Here is a 26,906-nt window from a genome sequence, read left to right on the forward strand (position 1 = left end):
GTGGCCTCGGCTTAAGGTCCCCATGACATTCTTTCCTATGTGGGGAGAGTTTTCTTTCTGTTCCTAAAGCAACAAATCTTCTCAGCTTCAAGCCTGGCCAATCTTAATAGAATCATGGCAAAAAAAAAAAAAGGGTAAAACAAAGCAAAAACCAAACAAATAAAGGGCATTGGTGGTGTGTGTGTGTTGGTCGGTGGGGGGGGGGGGGGTGATGGGGAGAAAAAGACCTGAATGCACGAATAACCCGACTCAAATTCAGGTTAACTTCATGATCTAGATTTGACGATTTCCTTGAAGTTTGGCTTTAGTTAATTATCAGCTTTTCCAAATAGCAGCCTCTGAAGTCCACTCCAGGTTATTTCTCCCCTTTTGATTAACACCATTTTGTCCTTTTGTCAGGAGTTCAAGTCAGCTCTTAAGACCATTTGCAGTAAGAGCTGAGGACAGCCAACTGCCGGCCCAGTGTCTGCAGAAGGTAAAGCACTGAAATCCACGGACTCCAAAGGGAGGTTTCCACCTGCCATCTTCAAGGCCATGTGTCCTGTCCCTGCTCTGCTGTGGGGCAGTCAAGGGGTAGATACCTTCTCACAGCCTGGATTCCAGGCTAGAGCCTCAGGGTACCAGCATCCTTGAGTTCAAGTGGAGTTCAGCACTTGAATAGAAGATCCCTTGTTTTGTTGAAGCCAGACTTCACAGGTTAGAGACCTCAGGAATTCACTGATGTGTACGTGTATATGTATTTGTGTGTGTGTGTGTGTGTGTGTGTGTGTGTGTGCTAGTTACAAGTAAAAGCAACGTAGGAGCTGTATACATAGCAAACTCAGCCGTTGCTTCAAAAACGAATGTGGCCGAGGTTCAATTAATGTGAACTCCCAACCACGAAACATTTATTTTTGCTGATTTCTAGTTATATTACTTTTGCTTTCTGAGAAGCTTTCCTTGGGTCATTGGAAATAGTAAGAAATTCCCCCTGAAATTAATCAAGGGGACTACATCAAGGAATTGTGAGAGGTTTCTTCTGCTTGTTTTTAATCTCCCGGCACCCGTCGATGCTGGGTTGTGTGCTAGGGCACTTTCAGCTGTCACCATCCATCACCACCGCAGAGATGAAGCTAGGAGTTCCTCTAAGTTTCACATAGCCAGGTGTTTGTTTAAAAAACAAAAAACAAAACAAAAAAAAAAACCTGTGCCATGTGAAACAAATGGTTTGATTTAAGTGTGTGGTATGACTGCAGTGGGAAGCAGTTGAACACACAGCCGCGATGCTGCAGCATCTCCATGGCAACCGGTGGAAATAATGGCCCCCTTCGGGAATAGAAGAGATCTCAATCCTGTTGTAGCCGCGTCGCATTGGCTGTCTGCAGGAGAGATGGTTTTCAATGATTGTCTCAGAAATTCCTTATCAACAGAAAATGAGTGAAAAGCAGCGTTTTCAGAAAATAAATGGATTTACCGACAACTAATGGGATCCTCGAAGTCACCAAGGGCAGCAAGGCAGAGCTCTGAGAAGCTGATGATTCCATGCCCACCTCTGTTACAGTAGCTGCTCAAAGCCTGGTCACTGTCCCTGCCACATAGAACACATCTCCAGGACTGTTGTTGATTTTTTCTTTATTGGAGGCAGACATAATTGGGTATTAAATGGAATAGAATATATAACTCTCTAGCACAGTCCTTGCCCAGAGCAAGTACTCAGTAAACAGTACTTGAAATCAAATTCTCAGGACCAAATGAAAGTCAGTGCCTGGGGCTGGTCAGAGGAATTGTCATAGTATGAAAAAAAAAGTTAGACATTACAACAAACCGTGGTCACACATCGTGGACCGCTTTGGTTCTCGTGAGTGATCGATCCTCTGAAAGACTAGACACAGCGTTACAGCTCTCTGTGCACGTATGACGCCAACACGAATCACCACGTCCCCCAGGAAGGTCATTTTCTTTATGAAGCCACTACTTTCCCAGGGATGTGGCTCAACCTATTGACTGTGAAATAAAGCAGCTTCCACTTTGTTGCAAAGGAAGGAGAACTTGGTGAGAACAGGCAAGCAGCAGGAGTTTCAGTTTTTCGGATACCAGATGAGAGAGTCGTCTTGGGGGTACACTTCCCTTTTAATTTTAGGAAGTGCCGTGGAAGAAAACAGATATTTTTGAGATGAGAAGTTGACTCTGCAAAGCAGCACCGTGCCTGACATAGACTTGCTCTTCAGGCGGAGCAGAAAACTCCAGGTTGAAGGAAATTTACCTTGCAACCCTATTTGGGGAAAAGCGCTCGTAACGCATGTGCCGACGAGCCTCTCGCTTCCATGTTTCTACGGTGGTTGTATTTTGAAATGCATTTGAAATATCTTTGAAATCTCATTCTGCCTTGAAAGAGCCCTTTCGAAAGTGTAACATTAACAGTCACTTTGGAGAAGGAAACGTGCGGCATGGGGGCTTGTGATTGGGGCTTGTAGGCTGTCCACTCCTCCCGTCTCCCTGCGGGCCGTGGATGCTCTCCCGGCCTCTGCCCTGCAAGCGCAGTGCACCGCCGCGGGGCGGGCTCTGCTTTCCCCGCCAGCACCACTGCCCTCTGCAGCTACACTCCCGGCAGCCAGCCTGGATTTTATGCCACCTTTCTTACTGATTTATTGTAAGCTGGGGGGGAAAAAAGTCACTATGTCACCATGATTATAAATTTATTTTTAAGTATTTCCACGAGAGATGAGTGAGCTCTTCTGTCCCGTTTCCCCTGCTGGATTTTTGGCTTTGGTTTCTGATGACATCGCCTGAGTGCAGGCAGCCACTAGCCTGCGAAGGAGAATTACAAAGGGAATACCCACGTGAATAATGTATTGCCTCTCGCCTCGGTAGCCCGCTTGGAAATGTTCATGTTGTCAGCCAGGGAGACGCCAGTGCTGTGGACATGGGTTTGAACATGGTGATCACCTAGGGGCTGCTCGGAGAGTGGTTGCTCTGTAAGTATCCATGGATGTGGAATACAGACGTGGAGGGGATTTCTGGAAGGTTCCTTCCGTCTCTCATTTAGGTCGTGCATTCTCCAGCAGCTTTTAAAGTGTAATATCTCATGTTGCGACTCCCTGGTAGTTTGGGAATGTCATGGCAATTCTGTTCTTGGCCAAGTCTGTGTGTGAGTTTACTCCACCGATTTGTAAGATGTAGCCTCCATGTAGGTGGTGGTTTTGCAGTTTTGTGCAAGTGATTCATGCCAGTCGTATGCCTGCCTACTTCATACATTGCTATTTAACGTCTAAGTGCTTTCTCTTTCCCTTAAAATATAGTAACTAAATGTACCTGAAGCAGCGGGAACAGGCTTAAAATGTTCGACATGCATCTTTCAACTAATGTGAAAATTCTAAAGGCGTTTTAGGGAATATTTGACACGAAAGCTGACTAACCAATTATTTGGAATGTTACCCCATAAAATTGGAGGAAGATATTTTCTCTGCCTGCATTTCTTTTCTCTCTCTTTTTTAAGCGCGCAGCTTGTGGTCGAAGGCTGTATCACAGCGAATGGCACACGTTCTCACAGAGACCGTATGTGATAAATGCACAAATTACTTTTCAATTGTAAATCTACTAACTGGATAAACCCAGATACAATTCACTTATGAATTATTTTTGATACGTATAGTGAGAAAAGCTTTACTGCTGGGGAAAAATAATAGGTTTAATTCTGTGCAGTGTTTTATTTCAACCAGATTATCCCGGAACGCCCGTCTTCCTTTGGTGCCCCCACAAGCTCTGTTCTCCACTCAAAGGACGCCGGTCATCCCCGCATTACCCTCAGAATCCCACCAGTGCTGACTTGGGTCCCTGCCCCCCGAGTGCTCAGCAGTGTGGGGCCACAGCATGCCCCAGGAGGTGACAGTGCTCAGTGACAGGAAGTTTCTCTGCCCGCTTCACTCTGAGCCCAGGGAGAAGGGTATCCCTGTACATTTGGGCCTTCACACAAAGCATAACAAATGGGATCCATAGTTCACTGTAAATATAATGTTTGCTTTATCTTGTTTGCATTAGAGAGAACCTTAGAGTATTTTATGTTAGAAAGTCTAGGGGGAAAACTTACTTGTGCTTTGTTAATGGTAGGAGTGGGCTTCTATTATCTTCCCGTCAACCATGAGCCTCCCCAACTGTTCTTTCTTTGCTAAAGAGAAATCTGATTGGGTGCCTGTGCATGCATGCGTACTGTGCAGGGAACAGCACGCGGAAAAAAGTCAGGGACGTTGTGCAGCGTGGATGGGGGGAGTTCTTAAGGAGGGCTCGGTTTTGCATTTGCTTGCTTTCACCTTGGACGGCATGGTTGCTGGTGTGCTGGAGAAAGGCCCATAGTGGGTGAAGCCTGAGCTGTCTGTGTGGAGTATTTTATCCCAGGCGTGCGTGGGGTGGTGACGGTGGTTTCAGGAAGTTTGTATACGGGTGGCCCCTGCAGGAGAGCTCCAAAGGGAAAAGCAGAGGGAAGAAAAAGCTCTTTGGGAGTCAGTTGGGAGTGGACATCACTGTCTGACTCCAGGGGCCCCAGCGATAGAAACGGCTCTGAGGGGGGAGGAGCCAGCGTTGGGGCCTGCCGGCAGGAGAAATCAATAGCATCAGAGCCCAGGAATGCAGGGGGATGATGCTTGCTTTTACTCAGTCATATCTTCCCAGCACCGAGCACCCTGCGTGGCACATGGCGGGCTTTCACGCAGCTGTTTCTGAGCATGAAAATGAACTAAAGGACAGATACCAACTAATTTTTGCAAGATTTGGGGGTCATATGTTTTATGTATGATGTGTTCTGTCCCTTTACATACACCCCGCACGTGTACCTACATAACCTGGAGTATTGAAAAGCAGCATGGACTTCGCCAGGCACTGCGTTCAAATCCTGGCTTGTCACTTCCTCGCTGAGACCTCATTTAAGGTAGTGACCAAGGGGCCAAGATGAGGCTACTCTTCTGATGCACTCGACCTGCCACCTGCCTGGGAGCAAACCCCAGGCAGCATCGCTATTATTACCATGCTTGTCATTTCTGCCCTCCTGTTCTCCCGGTTACATGGGAGGGCAGTGATTTGTATTTCTTTGGGAAACAAATTTTTAAAAACCAGCCCTGCTCTGGGAAAACAAACTTTCAAAAATGATTTCTAATGCCTTAAAGAATACAAGCCCTGTCGGTTCTGAAGCATGCTGTAAGATTTGTATTTTAAAACTATACCTTGTTACATTCATCCTGATTCTAGTGCAAAAAAAATAAAAATAAAAGAAGAAAGTGGCATAATAAGGTCAGTAAGCAGTTTTTAAGTGTAAAGTGATCTTGAATAGCTGGAAAATTAAAAGGACATTTTGCTCCATCCGTTTGTGGCAGTTTGTGAACGGACATAAGGCGCTGGAGTTCTGCCAGTGTTTTAAAATTAGAGCTAAAGAAATGAGACCCAACTTAATTAGTATAAATGTTGCCGTGTAACTTCTAATAATGAGTGTAATTTGCAGTGCCAGCTCACCATGTAATTTCGTACAATGGGACCTGCAGAATGTAGGACTAGTATTTAGTCAAGAGAAATGATTAATATGGAAGGGGGAAGTTTGGAGCTTGGAAGCCTGCAGGGGGCCCCGTGTGCCCGCTGGGACACCCCCATCTTCAGCAGCGGTTCCAAGGCCCCACGCACCCCAACCCAGAGTGTCCGCCCCATCCCCCTGAGGAAGCAGTGTCATCTGAGCTGTGTGACTACCCCACGTCACTCGGTGTTTCTGTGCTATTTCCTCACCCAGAAAGGGAGGGTACTGATGGACCCACTCTCTTATTCTTGTGGTGGGGGATTAAAGGGGTTGATGATGGAAAGCACTCAGTACTTAGCACTGAGTACACAGCACTCAACAGATTTTGCTTACTCCCACTTCTGCAAGTGTTATTGTGGATCTTGGAAGCCAAAGTGGGGAGGGTGCCTTTTATCCCAAAGCATAGGATGTGGTGGTCCTCGGATGATCTTTCTTTACTGAGATAAGATTCACGTAACATAATATTGGCCATCTTAAAGAGAACAATTCAGGAGCCCTTACTATGTCCATAATGTTGTGTAACTACTCTCTCTACCTAGTTCCAACATATTTTCCTCACCCCAAAAAGAACCACCTGTGCCCGTTTGCAGTTGCTCCCCATCTCTCCCTGCCCCCAGCCCCTGGCAACCACAAAGCTTCGTTCTGTCTCTATTGATTTACCTCTTGTGGGTATTTCGTATAAATGAAATCATATGATCTGCGACCTTTTTGTCTGACTTCTCTCCCTTGAACAATATATTTATCATGCCCTAGCATGTGTCCATACTTCCTTCCTTTTCATGGCTGAATAATATCCCACCATGTGATAGACGACACTTTCCATTCATCCACCGATGGATGTTGTTTTCTGCCTTTCGTCTATTGTGGATAGTGCTGCTAGGAATATTTAGGTACAAGTTTTTATTTGAGCACCTGTTGTGAGTTCCTTCAGGTATATGCCCAGGGCTGGGATTACTGGGTGCCACTATGACTCTCTGTTTACCTTTCTGAGGAGTTGCCAAAGTTGCCCACAGTGGTTACACCATTTTGCATTCCCATCAGCTGTGTATGAGGGTTTGAGTTCTTTCACATCCTCACCAACCCTTGTTAGTTTCTTTCTTTCTTTCTTTCTTTTTTTTTTTAAATTATAGTCACCCTAGTGGGTGTGAAGTGGTGGGTGTGATTGTGGGTTTGCTGTGCATTTCCCTACTGATCAGTGGGTATTGAGCATCCTTTCTTGTGCTTGCTGGCCATTCACCGGTTTTCTTTGGAGACATGTCCGCTCAAGGTCTTTGTTCATTTTTTTGACTATTTGTCTTGCTGTTGTTGAGCTGTAGGTGTCTTTATGCATTCTGGAAGCCAGATCCTTACCCCATGTATATCATTTGCAAATATTTTTCCCATTCTATAGGTTGTCTTTCCCCTTTCTTGGTAGTATCCTTTGATGCACAAAAGTCCTTGATGGTTTTCAGTGGAAACTGAGCATAGCAGTGAAAAATTTTGAATCACAAAGGGAGAAAGTCTTTTCCTTCTTTATTCTCCTCCTGTCTTCCTCAGACTCAAAGAGAGACTCACTTTGGGTTCAGTGTGCCTTTAACATCTCTGAGACTTGCTAATCTACCTTTTTAACAAAAGGACAGCAGGCTCTGACCCAAGAGCCTCCATTTCATAGTCCTCCTTCCTGCCCATCCCTGAGCTGATTATTAAGCTCATCTCTGGGTATGGCTAGCAACGCTGCTTTTCCCATTTACACGAATGAAAAGAGTTCCTTTTTAAATACACATATTTGATTTTTTTAGAAAAAATGAGTGAGGGATGCCTGGCTGGCTCAGTCAGAGGAGCATGCAACTCTTGATCTTGGGGTTGTGAGTTCGAGCCCCACGTGGGGTGTAGAGATTACTTAAGTAAATAAAACTTAAAAAAAAAAAAGAAAGAAGAGAAAAATGAGTGGATGATGTGACTGTTACAAGCTTGTGAAGGTGGTAAGAGAACTCGGGGGCACTGCTGCAGACCCCAGGAAGGATCCCTGAGCAGGCCGCAGGTGAGGGGCATGTGAGGTCCAGCAGTCTGGTGATGGGGCGCAGAGCAGATGGACCGTGCTGGCCTGCCATTACTGACTTGTCCTCACTGTGTTCTGGGACTCGTACCAGGCACCATGCTTCACTCTTCCTCCCTGACTCCTGACTGCCGTCGGGTGAGGGGGAGAAGGTCTTGGCCTTCAGGGCACAGGAAGGTGTGAAGTTTGCCTGAGAGAAGAACGTGGTGGGATGTGGTCACTGATGGATGTGGGACATGAGGAGGGAGGAGAGTCCGGAAGGATCTGGAAGGATCTGGAAGGATCCTGCAGCCAATGAAGGGAGACATGGGCAGACAGGAAACTGGATGCATTTTTAGAAACCCTTTTTAGTTTCATGGGGCTGTTGTAAGACATGAAGACAAACTTGGTGGCTTAAAACAACAGGAATGTGTTCTCTCATAGTTCTGGAGGCTGGAGGTGTGACACTAGGTTGTCAGCAGGGCCCCGCCGCCTTTGAAGGCTCCGTGAGGGACTCCCTCTGTGCTTCCTCCAGCTTGGATGGCTCCTGGCCAGCCCTGGATTCCACGGCTCGTGGCCGAATTACTTCATCTCCGCCTCGTCTTCACATGACCTTCTCTGGGGGACACGTGTGTATCCTCTTCTCTCTTCCAAGGCCATCAGACATTGGTTTTAGGGCATATCCTAACCCGTCATGACCTCGTTTTCACTGAACTAATTATATCTGCAGAGACCCCATTTCCAAATAGGTCACATTCTGAGGTTCCAGGTAGGCATGAATTTGGGGGGTGGGGGGGACACAACTCAACCCATACAACACCCATTGCAAGTTGGCAGTTTCTCCTCTTCGACTGAAGGTCTTGGGGCTGGTGATGATACCATTGAGTTTCCTAGACCCAACCTAGTGCATCCACCATCTCTCTGGAGTTCTGGCCTCAGCTGGGGCCACACCACTAGCATCCCTGGGTGCAATTTCACAGACCAAGAGGAAAATGGATTTTCCCAGGCAAGGTTAAATCAGAGCACAAGAATCAACCTCGAGGTGCCTCTTAGACACTTAGATAATTTTGACATGAAAATCAATGCTTAATCTAAGTCTCTTTCCTCCTGTCTGAGTCAGATAGAAATTAGGAGGTTTACAGTCTTTCAAGCTTGTTAAATTATGTTTACATACTTTCTAGATGCAGATAAGAGATGGAGCAGTATTTATGCTGTGTTAGTCCTGGGTAGCATCTTTATTGAAAACGTCCCTGCATGGCGTGGGAAGACTCCTTGATTCAGGGCGGCTGTCCTTTGCTTCTGACAGCCTAAGTTTGCCAGGCCTGGGCTACACCAAACGGGAGATCAGGAAATACTTGGGTGGATAAAAGAATGAAGAAAACCTACCCCAGGACACTCGAAGGGGCTTTTCTGAGCTCCAGAGACGGTGCCAAGTGCCGTGAAACAATCTTTCACCAAAAAGATCACTTCTTTGACAGCTCTGCCCTTCCCTCCTCCCTGTTGTCCTTGGATTTCAAATAAAAAGGACGTTCTTTGCTCAAAAGGGTTTGATACAGCTGATGTCCAGTCTGACTGTTCTTAAACAGGTCAACCTTTATTTGACCCGAACATTTCTAAACACAATTGAATAAACTCCGTTTCTCACGGCCTGTTTCCTATTTTCCTGTTAACCTGACTTTCTAGCAGATTCTGACATTCATTTCTTTTGAGGTCTCTTTCCTTGCTTTTTTTTTTTTTTCTGGTAACAGAACAAGGAATTCTCAAAGGACATAAAATTCTGTGATTCTGTATTGATAAATATTTGAGGAGATGCTGCTAGTGTTTATAGAGACATTGGTTGGGGAGAAACAAAGCTCAACTCAGGCTTTTTTTTTTTTTTTTTTGGTAAACCTTTTGGCCATTTCATTCACTCACTAAACAAGTATTTATTAAGTACCCATTTTAGGATGCAAGGGCATTTCCCAGGTATAACAGAATTGAAATGAAGTTCTGAGTGGAGATACTTGGAATCCCAAACCCACAAAGTGCTAACATTGGTTAGTGCCAAAACAATTCATGGATTTTGGGGGGTGGGGCGGAAGTGAAAGTAAATATTTTCAGTGAGTCTTTGGAATTTACAGAATGTGTCCTATTTGTCCTGAGAGGAAATGTTTCTCAGTTTAGACAGAGTCCCATGCTTCCCCAGCTTGTCCTGGTAAAACCTTACAGAGTTTCAGAATAATTCCCAGGTCTGATGAGCTCCCTGTGACGGTGGATTGGTTGTGTTCAGACTGCCTAGGTTTGAATTCAGGCTCTTCCCGTTGACAGCTGGAAAGCCTGGGGCAGGTTGAACTTCTCTGATCCTCCAAGTCCTCCACTGTCAGGCGTGAGGAGAGCCTTGTACGTGTCCGGGAGCTGCTGGGAGGGTCAAGGGTGTGTGTGTGTGTAACGTGCATGGAGCAGTGTCCACGCCAGAGCACGTACCCTGGAAATGTCACTGTTGTGACCAGGACCATCATTCGCCCTCATCTGTCCCACTTCTAGAAATGGTTGCCTCTGGAACAAGGGTGCCCGTTCTGTCCCAGGTGCCCAGTTCCTACGCACGTAAACTTGCTGTGTCCTAGTGCTGCCTCGCCATCCTCCCTGCTGCTCCCAGGCGCGGGCTTGCACCGGAGGTGGTAGCAGCTCCCCCCCTCATCCCCTGGGAAGGAGGCTTCTCCCCGCCCTGGGGGAGCGGGGCAGGCTCTGTGCCGGGGGTGCCTGCAGAGTTCCCTGGCCCGTGCACCTGCCAGGGGATGAGGCAGGGCTCTCTCTGCCTGAAATAGCCTCCTTTCAGGAGGGAGAAATCCTAGAGATTCTCAGCAACTTTCAGGGGCCAGGAATAAGGCCTTAAAATCCAGTCCTGTTGTCTCTAAATCCAGCTGATCAGTGTCCTTTCTCCGGGGAGGCTGGGGGACTCTGGAAGGGAGGCAGTAGCCGACGTGGGCTAGTGGGAGGCGAGCATCCTCCTGTGCTCCCGGCGTGACAAGGGCCCACCTGTCTGGTCTTTCTCAGCTCACACAAGCTGAGGTCACATCTTCTCTGGCCTTTCTGTCCTGACCCCTGCCACTGGCCAGGGGTGTGAGAAGGAGTGGGAGCAGGGGAGACTCCAGAGCAGAGGCTGCAAGGTTCTGGCCCTTTCTCAGAAACAGACGAGCCGGGTATGATGCCTCCAAAGGCACAAGGCAGCCGGGCCACATTCTCCTGCTGCCACATTCCTCTGCTTCTCCTGTGGTTGTGTGGCCAGCCAGCACATCAGTCAGCAAGGCCCAGTGCTAAGCCCAGAGGTGACAGAGAGACAGGAGGGGAGGTCTCTGGTCTGGCTGGTACTGGGACGCCTCATGTGTCCTCTGCAGATCTTACCAGGATAAGCCTCTCCTTCTGGGATGGCTTAGGAAGCCACTGTTGGTGCCTCCCCTGTGGTGTCCTCCGGTCCAGGCCCTCAGAGCAGCCCTCCCCCTTGTGTCCAGGAGGTGCAGCGTCCAGGCAGGGTCTCGGGTGTCCAGCGGAGGACATGTCCCCAGCCACGGCTCCATGAATGCTGTTGGGTGTATGAACCCAAGACTTCTCACTGTTCCGGAACCTCCTGGTCATGCTGAAAGCTTATGTCTCTGGGACTGAAAACTGCCTTAGGTTTCCTTCCCTGACTCACAACATCAGAGTCTATTATAAGAGAAAGAAAATTGATTCTGTTGCTTCTTGTTTGGCTGCCTTTGAGCTGAACATATTGTAAAGTGTTTATTCACATTCCAGAAAGGGTGTGAAGGGCTTTCTTCTTATCTTACAGACTTTCCCCAGTGGCTCAGTGAGGTCACCATTTTGCTCATTTTATAGACTCAGAGACGGAGCGCGCTGACCCAAGGCCACACAGATGGTGGCGCCGAGCCCAGGTCTCCCCGAACGGGTGGCCAAGCTCCGGGCTGCTGGGAGAGCAGCAATGGCTTAAAAGATTCCGAAAAGAATTCAGTAATTTGGGGTTTCAGACCTGGGATTCTCTAATTCCTAACTGTTTAAATAGATGGATTGTATTGAGGGGGATTTGTTCAGCACATTTCTGTTTGGTGGTTTCATACTAAGACACAAAACGTCTCTTGTGGTTGAGCACAGTGACTCACGTCCATCCGTCTGTCCCAGTCAGGTGGACATCCAGTGGAGCATCCAAGTCTTAACACCTTGGGCAGAGAAAGAGGACACTGTGGGTAATTATGCCGGCAGTGGGCACGAGGCAAGACTGTCCAGGACGAGTGGGCACATGGTCCCTCTGCTCAAGGACCCGCCACATCAGTGGGGGCCATTTGTGCATCCCTCAGTCGTTCATTCAGCAGGCCCTCTGGGCAGCCCCTAGATGGCCATGAAGCCTTCTTCCCCGGTGTGGGGGGCTGCTACCACCCCCAGGGCTGCCCTCTGCTGGCCGGGAACCAGACCCACCCGTCCTAGCCTCTGTAACCACTCTGCACACCTGGCCTTGCTCATTCATGACCTCCTTGGATCCTTGAGCTGGAGATCCCTCTGCATTTTTACCGCAGAGGCAACTTGCCTGAGCTCCCACAGACAGCAGGTGGCAAAGCCAGGGGGCTCCCAAAGCAGATCCTTGCTGCATGCGCTGGAGGCAAGAGAGGCTTGGCTTGGGCGACTGACATTTTTCCTTTGACGGAGGAACAAAATAGCTGCTCCCCTCTCTGGGGCACACCCCATCAGGGAAGGTCCATGCTGTCCACTCAGTCTGGCTCCCGGGCTCCCCTCCTCACACAGACTCCCTCTCCCTCCCTGCCTTCCTGCCTTTCTCTCTCTGTCCATCTTTCTATCCCTGAGGCTTCCCGAACACAACCATCACACCTAGCAGTTATCATCGGTGGGTTTATTACATAACTGACAACTGGTCCGTTAAGCGAGAGGGCAGGCAAGAGACAGGTGGGTCCCGAAGTCGTCTGTGTTCATTGTCACCTCTGTCCTTGTACAGTGCTTTGTTTGTATATACTTTGAGTTACCGTTTCCAGTACAATTAATTTTCATATGAATGGGAGAATCACTACTGCGAGAACCGAGTCAATTCCCTGGATGTGGCGTGTCATCCGATTTATTAGTTTTCCTCTCACTTCAGGCAAGGGCAGTCCATTCCAGGGTTAAGTTTCTTGACGGAGGTAGAGATAATGGATCCACAGATTATAAAATAAAATCCCAGGCTGGAAAATGGGTGTGAGAGTACCTGTTCAGGAGAATTCACGTGCATCTTATAATGACAGCTGCTAGTTAATCAGCATCGTGAATGGAGAGAAAAATTGCTGGAGAATAAATGTTTGCCCTGGCATCCGGTGCGCCGTTTTTGGGGGGCGTGCAGGTACCAGAAGCCTCGTGTCTGGAGTGATGCAGGAAAGATGCTGGATGCGTGAGAGCTTGACCTTGCAGGAGGTGGGAGTGGGGAGCATTTTGGTCCTGGCCCCGGAGGACCCTGGCAGATGCCCGCGGACATTTCTCTGGCTTCCCCGACGGCGCCACCTGCTGGTCATCTCTGCCATCGCATCCAAGTGTCCAGCGAGGACGCATGCGTGGATACCATGGTCCTCCTTGCTTTGCCTTGCCTTGCCTTGCCTGCATCCCTGATGCTTTAAAATTCGGAAGAAAGTTGAGCCAATAAAACAAAATGTGAATTATGATACTTTGATCACTTGAAACCCCCTTCTCGGACACTCCAGTCACTGGGCTTCCCCTCTCTAACACCATGCTTGTTATTATGAGTCTATCTGCCCTGTTAGGATGTGAGGCTCCTGGGGGCACACCTGCATGCCCCTGGGGGTACCTCAGCTGGTGCCCAGCAGGAGGAGAAGCTCAGCAACTGTGGGTGCCACCTTTCAGGGCCCTGAGCACCGGTATGGGGCTGTCGCTGCCCCTCCCACCAGCTCTGAGACCCCATGTGTCTCCCCACAAATCCTGACAGGCAGGCACGGGGCCCCCAGGTCACAGAGGAGGAGGGTCTTGGAGAAGTCAGCTACTTGGCCCCGGTGACAGGTAGAGGACCCAGGTGTGAATCCAAGGCCACCTGTCTCCTGTGTCAGGGCTCTGCACCTGGCTGGCTGCCTCCTGGAGCCTCCCAGTGAGTTGCAAGGGCTATTGTGGGCAATGAAATACCCCGGGGGGTAGCTCTGAGGTCACAGTCACTGAATAGTCCGGCTGTTCCCTGACCCATAAGCCCAGCTTCTCCTGACCCTGTCTGTGAGCCCAGGAGCCCCAGGAGCCTAAACACTTACAGTATCCACTGATAACTTCTCCAGGCTTTGCTGAAAACAAGTAAAACTTTTCACCAAGGCAGGAGCAGCAAGAGAGCCTGACCTCAGAAGACAGCTGTACACTCAGCTTTCTCCCAAAGCCATGCCGTTGACTGTCTGGATTCCTGCTCAGTTCACTGGTCATCATGCACCCTTACTTCACGCTAGGTGTGGGAGTGGCATCATTTCCTGCCTGTGGCAGCTTCCCAAAGGCAGGGATGGGGTTTTTAGTCCCTGAGCATCTCCAGCACCCGGTGTATCTGTGTGGAATGCAAAGGGTGGAGCCAGCTTTCAAGTGGTTTGGGTCGAGCCACTCCACGCCCCCACCTTGACTGCACTGAAGTTCTTTTAAGGGGACAGCTGGTCTCCCTGGTCAGAACAGAAATCCCTTGAAGGCAGCATCTCTGTCTAATCTTGTTGATTAAAGAAGGCCTCCTTCCATGGTCTGTGTCCAAAAGATACTCAGTAAATATTTGTTGAATGAATAAACAAACAAATCTCTATTACTGGCTCCTGGTTGCACTAAAATCAGCATTTCTTTAAAAATTCATGAGTGTCATAATGTTTCCCAGTGTGAGAGCAAAGCATTTTATGAATTTTCTATTAAAGAGAAGAGTATCTATTTATTAATATTCCCAAAGGGTAGCTTTTTTGGTTTACTGCTGTGTTGCTGTTATAATTTTCCATAATTATACGGTGTTGATTGTAGTTTACTGATAGAGCATCAATAAAGAAAAATGTAACCCTGGAACTAGATTACTTAAAGTGTTTAGCCTTACCAGATGGAAACTAATCAATTAGCTGGCTGAAAGGTGGCAAAGAGAATATTCTCCCCCAGAACTGTAAGGAGAGGGAACGTGGAGTTGCTCTGCAGGTCTGAATTTGTGTGGTCAAAATACATAGCAGGTAGGGGCTCTGTTAGAAAAGGTGTTGGAATAATTTAGGAATGGAAGGAAGTCTTACTTCTGAGTGTCCCTGGAGGTTGGTGGTAGAAGGATTTGGATAGAAGTCAACATTACGGGGTGCAGCCTGTTGAGAGAAGCAGTCCTGTAAAGAGTCCCACAGTTGACTGAGGAGGTGTGTGCAGGGAGGTCATTGAGGGCAGGGCTATGTTTATCTTGTTGACCATTGTCCAGCAAGTGCAGGTATATCACTGAATGAATGAGTCTAGGTATGGTGGACTTCATCCACTGAGACCCCAATGGGAACCTGCTTCAGCCATCCTCTAGCTGTGTGACTTGGGCCAAATTGCTTTTACTCAATGGTTGTGGTCATTGATGATCTAGGAGAAGGATTTTAATTACTCCTTTCCAGATTGGCAGAGCGTAGGGATGAGGGGCTGAGAAATTGCTCACTGCATCATGTACGTGGCACCCAGGAGGCCCTGGGATACCCGTTTGCAACATTATCCCGTGAGCATTCAGCCTGAGGTTGTCAGGAGCCCGTGCACCTCACATGTTGCCTGGGAAACGTGAGCCGTGCCACCCAGGGCAGGCATAAAGTGGCCCCAGCTTTCAGAGGGGACCCTGGCCCCCATGTCCCCTCCAGGCACAAATGGGACTGTATATCCTCATGGTTGGGGTGTCCAAGGAGGTTCTGAAGCAGCTTCTTTGAGTTATAAAATGTAGAGAGTTCTTTTCTTAGTTGCAGTTTGTGGGCAAATTTTCTTCCACATAACCAGAGGTGTGGTTATAAATAATTCATGCTCATTGTTTGGCCCAATTAACATTCTTCAGAAGATGGGGGCAGTTCTTTGAAGTTGGTTCTTCTTGAGGGACAGCAACACACCCTATTGGGCTGGGCCAAGCTTCTGCCCTAATTAGATATTTACACAAGAGACCAGAGCGATGAGGGTGGATTCATTTTTAATAAAAGAAGATTAAAAACTGTGTATGTACAGCATATTAAGGAAAAGCGAACCAAACGAAAGTCCTCCCACAACTGCGGACAGTGGTGGCCTGAGAAGGGAGATTTCACTTGGAATTAGTAAAATTTCTTGCTTTGAGACAAGAAGACATTCAGGCCTCCCCCCACGCTTCCCTCTGCCCTCCCCCCACCACTCATCAGCATCCTCCGGTGGAGTCCTGAGTGAGGGTTGCGGTACTGGGCAACCACTGGAAATCTGGAGATGGGGGCCATGTGCCCACGTGTGGGGTGGCAGCCACAGGCTGTGTGAAGGGGTCAGGTGGGGGTGACCCGGCGGGGACTGGGGCCGAGTGGGGGCCACATGGCACTCTGCAGATCCAGGCTCATATTGAAGACCAACCCCTGCAACCACACACAAAAGCAGACCAGACCTGGTTTTCCCAAGAGAAGCCAGATCTCCAGCCTTTATGTGGACTCTCCTCTTTTTAAATATTTCGGACTAATTTAAAAGTGTTTAAACCACAAGCATACACCCACTCCTTGAACTCAGCAATTCCACTTATAGATAACAAGCCCCAAATGTATGAGAAGTGTTCGTCCACAAAAAGACTTTGTAATCAAGTTCATAGCAGCTTTGTTCATAACGGCAAAAAAATGGGGAACAACCCAAATGTGTATCCAGGGGAGACTGGGTAAGCCACCTGTGGCAGTCATACATGGAAAATTCTTCCCAGTAGAAAGGAAGAGATACAGGCACATACATCAGTCTCCAACACCTGCTGAAGCAAAGAAGCCAGACACAAAACCATACGTGCTGTATGGTTCCATTTATGGGAAGTTCAAGAACAGGCAAAGCTAATCATCTCTGGAGATGGAGATCAGAACAGTGCCCACCTCTCGGGGTCGGCGGAAGAGTAGGCTGACATTACAGCCTGGATGGCAGGGGGCATACGTTTGTCTGAACTCATCAAACCATGGGCTTCAAGTGTGTGCATGGACTGTATGTGGGTAGACCTTTTAAAAAAGGAAAAACTTCTGAAACACATCACAGGCCAAACGCAGGCTGTCTGTGGGTTGCCTTGGGTCCGCAGGCTCTGATCTGCGATTTCTGTGCTACGGTGAACTTTCACCCTTAGATCTGCAGCCCCGGGACCCTCCGTTTGCAGGTGGAGAAACACATCCCTCCCCAAGAGCTGTCTGTGTGGTGTGGCTAGGAGCAGTTGTGCAAGCAGGAAGGTCCCCATCCCACCAAATCGCTGCCCACCCAGTGGTCCCTGCAATGACACTGGTTTGAATTTATTGCTGTGACTTGGTCTTTTAGAGGAATGTGCTCACCTGGTTCAGACCAAACCTTCCTGTCTTCCTGACTGGAAGATCTGTTGCTGGACAGGTGCCTGTGCCAGCCAGGTTCTCAGGGGGATGGGGAAGAAGGGCATAATGCCCCCATCTCTGTCGTGGACCCAACGGCCAGGCATTTTGTGAGGTCCTTCCTTTTCCTTCTTTACTCTGGAATTGTTTAGCAAGTGTGGGCAGAGGATGATGTACATCTGAAAAATGGAAGGCAGACACATTCGTGCACATGGATTGAGCACCTGCTGTATGCCCACCAGACGGCTGAGCCAAGGGAGCTCAGATGCAGGGGGAGACAGACAAGTCAGTCAGCCAGGCTGCATGGTGGTGAGGAAGTGGCATGGGTACCGAGCACCCAGATCACCCGGGGGCACAGATTCCTGGAGAGTATGGCCTGGGTCCCAGAAATGAAGGCTGGAGAGGAGTTTGCCCAGCAGAGTCAGTGGGGAGGGGCGCTGGAAACACTGAGAGCTGGGAACTGCAGAATACAGGAGGTGAGAAGCCTGGCATGCTTTTGCTGGAGAGGGGGCACCAGGCACAGGGTTGGGGGTGGGGGGCTGCTGCCCCAGCTGGCCCACCGAGGAGTCTGGGCTCAACCCTCCAGGCAGCAGAAGCCGCTGAAGAGGAAGACGTGGTGAAATCCACCCTTTTTGAAAATCACTCTAAAAGCTCTACGGGGTGGCCGAGGGGACAGTCTGGGGATCAAGGCACAGGAGGGGTCTGCCCTTCATTTCCCCTGGGACACTTGAAGCCAGGTCACTACACCAGGCAGGGCCACAGGGTCCCACATGCAGATCCGGCACAAAACCTAGTGGGCTTCTCATGCCCACCACATGGCTCGTTAAGACACCTGGTGTCTGCCCTTCATACTCACCCCCCACCCCAGGTTGAGAGTGGGCTCTAGAAATTTCCAGAGAGCAAAGCACAGTAGTATATTCCAGAAGTAACCAGAGCTTTGGGGTGGGGAACATGCGAGTGACTTCCTGGATCCGTCCTGCCCCCTCTGTAAATGCAGATCCAGTGCTGCTGGACTTTAGCTGGAGGGGAAGCTCTGATCCAGCCCAGCTCTTGGGGTCGCTTGCTCTTCCGGGGGCTTCCAGGCATGAAATAGGAGGACCAGTGTGCACAGTGGTCCCCAGCTCTAAGCCACACTGTCACTATTGTCTCCTAGCTCCATGCCATTCTTGCTCTTGGATTTCCCATCTCGAGGTCCAGTCAGAATAGGTCTCAGTGACCCAGCCAGGATCTGCATTCGGGTGGTCTCAGCGATGCACACGTGTCTTCTGTTCCTGGAAGCTGAGCGGGACCAGAGGCCAAGTAGGCGAGCTTCTTGATGAGAGACGGGAGGAGAGGCGCCTCCCCGCAGCCTCCTGCTCTTCTGTGGTTGGGACCCTCGCCCCTCCGGGGTTAAGCCTCAAGCTACCCCTGCCCAGTGCCCCCGACCAGCCCTCCTGGCATCTGCTCCCCCTGCAGACGACTGAAGTCAGAAAACAGGACAGCTGGGAAGTGGGGGCCTCCCAGCCGTGGGGGTGTCCTGCCCCTGGGCTGCCCCGTCCTCCAGTCCACCTGGATCCTCCTCTAATGTCATGTTCCCTCTGTCCCTGTCTCTCTCACACAGACACACAGACACACAGAGCATTTTTAGTGGGTTTCTAGAGAATGACTTCTGTCATGTGCACACTGCACCATGGAGACACCACATTAAAACCAGGGGCTCTAACAGGTGTGGCGCTGAGTGCTTCAGCTCAGCCTCTAGGGATCTCCTGGGTCCCCAGGCCCCACCTCCCTCTCCCGCCTCCCAGGCAGGATTGTGCAGTGGTTCAGACAGGGCCTTTGGAATTTGGGAGTGGCTTCGAATCCCAGCTCTCCTACTTACTGGACCTCAGAAGGCCTCCATGCCCATGCTGTTACTGCGGCATTCTGCTGGGCTTCCCATAGCCCTGAAGCTCTGGGGGTGTGGGGGGATGTCAGGACCAGACCTGTTCCAGGTTTTTCTTGTTTCTGCAAGATACCATAATGGCCAGCTATGGGATTTGCTTCAAATAGGTAGATGTGGGGCGCCTGGGTGGCTCAGATGGTTCAGCGTCTGCCTTCGGCTCAGGTCATGATCCCGGGGTCTTGGGATCGAGTCCCGCATCGGGCTCCCTGCTCCTTGGGAGCCTGCTTTTCCCTCTGCTTCTCGCTCTCTCCCTCTCTCTCTCATGAATAAATAAATAAAATCTTTTAAAAAAAAGACTCTAAAAAATCTTAAAAAAAAAAAAATAGGTAGATGCGGCACTGAGAGTATTAGCCTGGACATGGGTTTGCCATTCTGTGGCTCTTCAATTGTGTGTCCTGCTTAAGCCCAGTTCGTTCATTCGTTCATTCATCTAATAATTTGTCCACCAAACATTCCTGAGCATCTAACCTGGACCCTGGGGTTGTCCCCCAAACCCCTCCTGGGGTCTCAAACCAAAGCCAGATTGGTGAGTTGAGGTAGGGATTGGAAGGGCTGCCAGGCTGGGTCCTGTAGGGGTGCAGGGTGCACAGCATGCAGTGTGCCTCCCGGGAGGACCCTTGCCCCCTTATATCTGTGCTGGGAGGATGGATGGTCAAGAGGGACAGTCTGCCTTTGCTCAACCCCCCCGTGATGCTCCCTTTGTGAACCCTTGTTACATCCACAAGGAAGCACGAGAGTCCTCTCCAGAGGATCGGGATCCTTCCCTTGCGCTCCCCAAAGGCTTTGCTAAGAGGTGGGGGTGGTGCAGCTATGTGTCAAAGGCAACTGTGTGTCTAGGAAGGAGAGAAATTGTGCTCAAAGCAGAGGTAATTGCTGTTTACCAGCAGACCTTCTTACTGAGGGGTCAGAATGTAAGCCGTGTCATGATGTAACCTCAGACACCGTGAAGCGTGCGATCCTCACGTTGTTCTTGGCTCAAGTTCTTCATCTGGCGCGAATGCAAATCCATTTCTAACTGACTTGGTTTCGCTGATTGATCTCTTGATCCCAAGTTCAAATATATAAGCAGATCACAAATAGAAGCAGTTTTTTCATTAAATTTCTGCTGTTTGGCCCCCCACAACCAGAAATCTACTTAAGGACATTTTAGCACAAAAAACAAAACAGAACAAAAAACAACAACAAAAACGTGCCTAGGGTCACCGTGGCTCAGTATTTAGGTTTTAGAGCGTGCAAAACTAGATAAATCTGCATCTGTCCTCTCCTCAATTTATATTTAAAAATGTGTGTGTGTGTGTGTATGTGTGTGTGTGTGTGTGTGTCCAAGTAAAATACCCCAAAGCAAACGATTTGGCTTTGCCACAGTAACTAAATGGCCAGTAGCTTCTGCGATCCTGAGGCTGGTTGGCCAACTTCGCTGGGATGCACCAGCCCTCCCCGTGTCTGCCCAGCTGGTGCCCTGGGTTTCCACTTGCACATGGATGACGTGATGGAGAATAAATAATCACAGCTGCCACTGTCCCTCCTCCATTCTAAGGTTTTAGCGTGGGCTTCACTGGGAGTGATGGGATTTAGTGGGAGCCCTGTGGTTGGATAGGAGTGCGTTAGCCAAATTTCAGCCCTGCAAGCGTGGCGTCTTTCTTCACGTGGAGTTGTAGTGAACTCAATGAGAGAGCGTTGTCCCCACAGCATTGCAGACCCTGCCTCTCCAGTGGCAGAGGGCGTCCATTCGTTCCCCGTGTCTTGTGCTGGCCGCCGAGGAGACTCACCTCACTGGGCAACGATGGGGGTCTCTGACATCCTGTGAGCCTCTGCAGTGTGAGCACACCCCCGTGTGATGGAAAGAGGCTCACTAAACTGAGTCAAGCTGAAATTAATGGAAGCTAAAACACCATGATTGGCTGGCGCCTTGTTCTGGAGCAATGTGCGGTCTCAGGATGGTCTCCTGTCCTCAGGCCACCTCCGTCCTTCCCCCGGGGAGTGGGTGCTCAGGCATGCAGGCTGTTCCCAGAATATTAGCACAGTCAGAGCCCTGGTAAGAAGGTAAAGCTACTGCTGTCAGCCTCCCCAAGGATGTGATGCCCTGCAAAGCCAAGTGTGTGCATTCATCCAGTGCTCCATCGCCCACTCCTGTCAGGACCCCCAGGAAGACGGAGCTCTCTTCTTGTTACATTGTGCCCAAGAGTCTTGCCACAACCCGTTATAGGTGCCTGCCAATAGGGAGAGGGGAGGGGTCCACAGGCACCTTTAAAAATGCCCTTGGGGGAGAAAAAGAAACAAAATATTGGAGTTCCTAGTGTCCTACTGGATCTTTCACCATTTGCTTCCGATGAGGCTGCTCTTAGGTGAAGGTTCAGCATCTTTGTTTGACTTTTATGTTGATTCCACATTCCTTTCCCAGGACTTTGATTTCCAGTGTAATCAGCTGCAGTTTTCAGGAATGATTCTAGAATATGCATTTAGGTATCAGTCTCTGATAGAGTGGTGTGCCCAGGCGATTGGCGTGTTTGCTGAGACAAATTAACCCAAGGTTGCGGTGAGATGATCTCACCATGTAGATGGAGGACGTTGGTTTATCATGGCATTGGGGGCTGGCGTGGAGAAGGCAGGGCTTCCCTGGGCAGTGGCAGGTGCTGGGCCCTGGACGTGGGCGAGACCGTGAAGTGGTGTGGGTGAGGGTGGCATTTGCCTGGGACAGCCGTGTGAGCAAGGGTCAGGAGATGACAGTTGGGACGGAAAGATGCCACCATCGCCCAGGGTCCCCCTCCAGTCATACTGCTTTGGCAGGCTGTCGCATCTGAACGTCTCTGTTAAAATACTCTGAGTGCCTTTCCCAGGGAGTAAAGATCACCATTCAGATTTGCTACAGATAAATCGAGAGCGCCCTCCATCAGGGCCAAGACCATTTCTGATTGGAAAAGTAACAAGAACTGATACCGTATTGAGGGCAGGGTCCTTGGTTTCTATTAATTATTGCTTACTTACACCTGTACAGGTTAACTTGCTGTCCTCTGGGCCCTTTTCCCCTTCTGAATTATAGTCTGTTCTCTAATAATAATTTGGTCCCAAACACAACTGTCTTGTCGCTGCTGAGGTGGTAATTTTTAACGAATAAAGAGTTCAGTGAAGTTATTATATTGCATGTGAAATAACAATCTACAAGCTAACTACATGTGTAGAGAAATTAATTGTTAGTTTGTGAAGCTCATGAGCAATTGTGAGACATTGTACATCGTTCACAATATTTGAGATGACACAGCAAAGCCTTCATCATCGTTGTTGGTTATATGGGAATGCTTTCAGGAATCAAGAGTTACCAATTAGGGGTTTCCAGGGGGTTCCTTCATTTGTTCTTTCAAAATAAGAGGGATGTTTTCTTCAATGGGGAAAATGTATCCATAAAGTCTAGCTATAGTTCATTCCTGTCTTATTTGTCCCCAGCTATGGAAACATGGTAAGTTTCCTCTTCTGTAACCGGTGGATGAGTGGTCAGTGGGTTTGTTGATGATTAAATGAAGTCAAGAATGTCATTAGGATCAGTGAAAATGTGCCTTTGAGAAGCTTCCTTAGATCTGTGGTTCTGTTGTCTTACTGCAGTGGAGGACTTCATTCTTACAGAATAACATCTTCACTTTTTTTCATCTTCAGGAGGGCAAGGCGCATAATTGGAATTATGCAAATTAGTGTGTGGTCCATAGGAGATTGAAATTGAAATGATCCCTTAACGGACTTACTGACACGCCAGCGTTCTTACCAGTCCTTGCTGGTGGCCCAGGTAGAGTGCTACCCTGTCCTCAGGAGGATCCTTTGCCTGTGCTGATCCAGGGCCCTGCTCAGGAGGGGCGGGCAGGAAGCCCCAAGTGGGCCAGTACATCGGAGGTTGTGATTCGCGGGGGCTTTACATTTTTCTTGTGTCCGTATGGGGTTGTTTTTCTTTTTAATTCTTTGATGAAATCAGTTTCAACATGTAATCCAGAAATGTGCACAGGGGTGTTTAGCAGTGTGTAATATAATAAAGCACTGAAATGAGCTATAAAGGACCTTTTATTCTTAAACATAAAGGATTTTCTAAATTCTTTGAAGACCAATTGCCACTCTGTTACTATGTCGGCATCAGGGAGGAGGGCCAGTGGAACGCAGAGCGAGGATGCTTTGCTTAGCATTCTCTGTCCCTTCCTTTAGTGAGCTCCTCCTTTGCTCAGGGAAACCCCTTCTCCAGATTCTGAGCCTCCCATAAAGGAGGTAGGTTCTGCCCCTGCCCAGCTGGGGTTGGCATAACAATAGATATTTACGGGCCTACTTTGTGGAGGAGTAAACTGAGACCTCATACCTACAGCTACCCACTTCTTTTTGTTTTTCTGTTTTCTAATCTAATAACTTGAGTTTCCAAGAGACCGGTCAAATTTGGGCAGAGGTTGAACTTAGAGTCAGATCGTCCACATTTCATGCTCTCTCTCTTCTAAAAGTTAGCCACTCATTTAACACATCATTCTTGTTCTTGAATGGAGAGACTAAATCACAGGAGTAGGCTCAGGAGTCGGGCAGACATGGGAGTGAAGACAGACCCTCCGGCCCCTGTGCCCCTGTGTCCCTGCAGACCCTGAGGGTTCTGTGTGCTGCTCCCCAGGGTGCCTTCTTGGAGTCCCCAAAGCTGCATGGACACAAGAGATAAGTGACATGCCACCTGGACAAGAAAGAAAGTGAAATTAAATGTGACATGGTCTCCGTTTTGTCCTAAGGAACAAGTTACCCACTTGTTCGGGGGAAAAACAGAAAATTGAGTGGATAAAGATCTATGTCCAATCACAATGTCAAATGCAATTGACCTTGCTAAACGGGATTTCTCTGAAGACTTTTAATTTTAGCTGGAGCAATCCTCAAACCAAGCCTGAGATGTTTGAAACAAAACTCCCATTCTGCTGTGAAAACATCCAGATTCCCCAGGAGCCACTTCTCCTTGTGAGGGCCTTTGTTTTTTGTTTGTTTTTGTTTTTGTTTTTTATATCTCCGTTTATTTATTTTTAATTTTTTTTCTATTATGTTATGTTAGTCACCATACAGTACTTGGTAACCTGAAACCAGACGTAGGGCGTGCTTACACCCTTTTGTACCTAAAAACAGGCAGTCCTTTTGTCTTCTGGAAATATCCCTGTGTCATTTACCTGGCAAAATATATTTTCAGATGCTATTTCATGAGCTGGTTTTATTTCCCCTAATTAAAAGGAAGAGTAATGAGCTTTGCTGAAGAGTCCTTTTTTTTTTTTTTTTTTTCCTAATGACTTGAGAACTAATGGCCTAAAAATACGAGCCTATCCATTATTCCGGACCATCTCACCTCAGCCAGTGTTGGCAGTGAGGTCCCCCTCCTGGGCAGTCCATGAGGGCACTCCCACCTCCCAGACTGGCCTGCTCACTCAGAACCACCTGTGGGTCCTCCAGGAGCTTTATTTAATTCTCTGTGGCTTGTCTTAGGGATGCGCTGTGTCTCGGGGATGCGCCGTGTCTCAGGGATGTGCCCTGTCTCGGGGATGCACCAAGAAGTAGGCAAGGTCCCAGGAGGTCCTTCATGAACTCAGAGAAGAAGTCCCAATATACTTCCAGAACCATCTTTTCATACTGCTCACGCGGAGGAAAAGCAAAATCAAGAACCCAAAGAGAGCCCCCCTTAATCTCCTCTGGCTACTTGGCCAACAGCTCTCTTGGGTGAAGGCATTCCATCCAGGCCGGGAGGGCCGAGCCTGCGGTGACCTGAGGAGAAGGAGCTCCCCTGTGCGGGGCTCACGGCAAGGTTGCAGGCAGGCAAGGGCAGCCAGGGAGGGCGGTCTGTTAGGAAAGGACTGATTCCAGCGCTCTGCTCGGAAGGCCCATTGAGACCTCCTAAGATAGACTGCCTGTGCTTAGTTTATCTCACTACTGCGTTGGGCCCAGTGATTTAAGTATAACGAGATCAGCTCCAGCTTGTGAAAATAATTTCCATCTCCTCATCTCTCTTTTAAGAAACACTGTCGCTTGGTGCTTGCATAGGAAGAGAAGGTGCCAAACAAAAACCAAAAATGCTGTTTTCTGGAAAGTCATTTAAATCCCTGTGCCTGGTTTCCTAACTGAGGAGGGAACTCGATCTGGGCGTTCTCTCAATTGTCCCTGCGTGGGTGTGGCAGCCCCGGATTCTGTGTGGCTGGTACTGGGTGGTCCCGGGGCCTGGGGCTGAGCTAGCTGAGGTTCAGTGGGGGACACACCGTGAGTGAGGAAGTAGAGATGTTCTTGGGGCAAAGATGTGCCACTAAGCTCCTCAGCACCCTCAGCTCCTGCTATCCTGCTCTGGCTGGCAGCTGCCTGAGGAGCCCCAGGCTGACGTGCAAATCCCGGCCCCCTTCTCCTACAAAGGTCTGTCCCCCCAGGTTTCCCCTGCCCCTGTGGGCTGAGAGCAGTGCCGTCTCCAGGGCCCTGGATGTCCGTTTCCCCTGGACCCGCTGCAGGGAATCTGGGGGCTCCGTGCCTCCCCAGCTCCCCCGGACTCATGGGTAGGCCCCTTCCCCGGGGCATGCTGTGTATTCCCCAGGGACCTCAGCCATCTCTAGACACACCTGGCCTGTGTCTATGGGGGCTTGGGGAACAAGAGTATTTGGAGAGGGAGGCCAAACATTGTGTCCTTGGCTCCTTTCCAACGGTCACCCCACAACCCAATAGTCTGGGTACAACTGCACAATTCTGTGTGCTCAGAATTCAGTCTCCTGAACCCTGAGGGTTCTATGTGTCCCAGGGAACTCCAACCAGACTCCGCGTGTGTGAATAGTGGGTGGTTCTGTGGTCTCAGCCCTGGAGAGCCTGGGATGTGCCTCAGTCCACAAAAGGAGCCAGTGTTCTCTGCCCTGACAGCCTCGGCATGAAGGGCAGGCACATCACTGTCGCTGACCTCCCTGTCCTCGTCTGTCAAGGCCGAGGTGGCACCTGTCTCTCTGGGTGGCTGTCTGTCAGAGGAGGGGGTCAGACGAGGGGACTCTGGAGGGCATCATGGGGGTGTAGGCCCCTGGTAGGTGACAGTCAGCCAGACCAGGGACAGGGACACCACCCAGCGTGTCTTTGTCATTTCTTTCTATGTGGGTTTTTTTTTTTTTTTCCCGTTTTCTCTCCTAACAGGTGGACTTCTCTGCCTGTCTCCTTTTAATGATGTTTGGTGGTTTCACATTTAGAGGTTTGCAAATTACCTTTGCTCAAAAGCAATTAAGTTCCAGCGTTCCCCAGCTCAGATAAAAAGCATGGCCTTTGCGTCTTTTTTAACAAGCAGAACCTTCTCCAAAAAGTCAGGATCACTGTGGATGCATCTGGAACATGCTGAGGCTGCAAGTTGGACTGCTTAAGGGGCTTTTATTATTATTGTTTAAACCTTTCATCCATGTAAGTGTATTCACACCTGAAGCTCAGAAAAGGTCTAGATTTGTTTCTCCTTTACTGTGAAAACACATCTTGTTCTTTGAGCTTTTATTCTTCCCCAGTGCATAACAAAATAACAGTCTCGCCCCATGAGGAATGTGGCCCTGATTTTATGGGAAACAGGCACAGCGTACATAGATGCCAGACAGGTGGATAGGCAAGGTCCCCAAGGCCCACGGTGGTCCCTGGTTCCTCGAGGACTTACCGGGAGCCGATGGGATAGAAGGGGGGTGGGGGGCTTAGCTAGGTGCCAGGGAGCAGGACGTACTTGACTTGTGTTTTTAGCCATTATTTCAGAAAACTGGCTCTGTCCTTCCCAGTCTGTTTCTGGAGCCGGCGGCCTGATGAGGCTCACCAACCTGCGTGTGCCTGCCGGGACTGTCTCTTAAGCACGGTCTGTTCTCAGCTGCCGGCTGGGTGGAGGGATCCCCGGTGCCCAGGATTCACCCCTCGCACACCTGAACCCTGCAGGTGTGTCAAGGAGAAATCTGA

At 49.3% G+C, this 26,906-nt stretch overlaps 1 protein-coding gene across 9 annotated transcripts in view; it reads left to right on the forward strand.

Annotated features, from left to right (window-relative positions):
- Positions 1-26,906, forward strand: part of PTPRE (protein tyrosine phosphatase receptor type E) — a 151,748-nt gene that overhangs the window by 70,975 nt on the left and 53,867 nt on the right. Inside the window, exon 1 of one of the 9 annotated variants that reach the window (XM_027588702.2) lies at positions 2,694-2,954. The exons of the other annotated variants lie outside the window; for them this stretch is intronic. The gene's annotated coding sequence lies outside the window, so the exon portion shown is untranslated. Of the gene's footprint in view, positions 1-2,693; positions 2,955-26,906 lie in introns of those variants that run through there. 9 annotated transcript variants of the gene reach the window in all.

The sequence above is a fragment of the Zalophus californianus genome, chromosome 15, assembly GCF_009762305.2.
Source record: "Zalophus californianus isolate mZalCal1 chromosome 15, mZalCal1.pri.v2, whole genome shotgun sequence".
NCBI lineage: Eukaryota > Metazoa > Chordata > Mammalia > Carnivora > Otariidae > Zalophus > Zalophus californianus.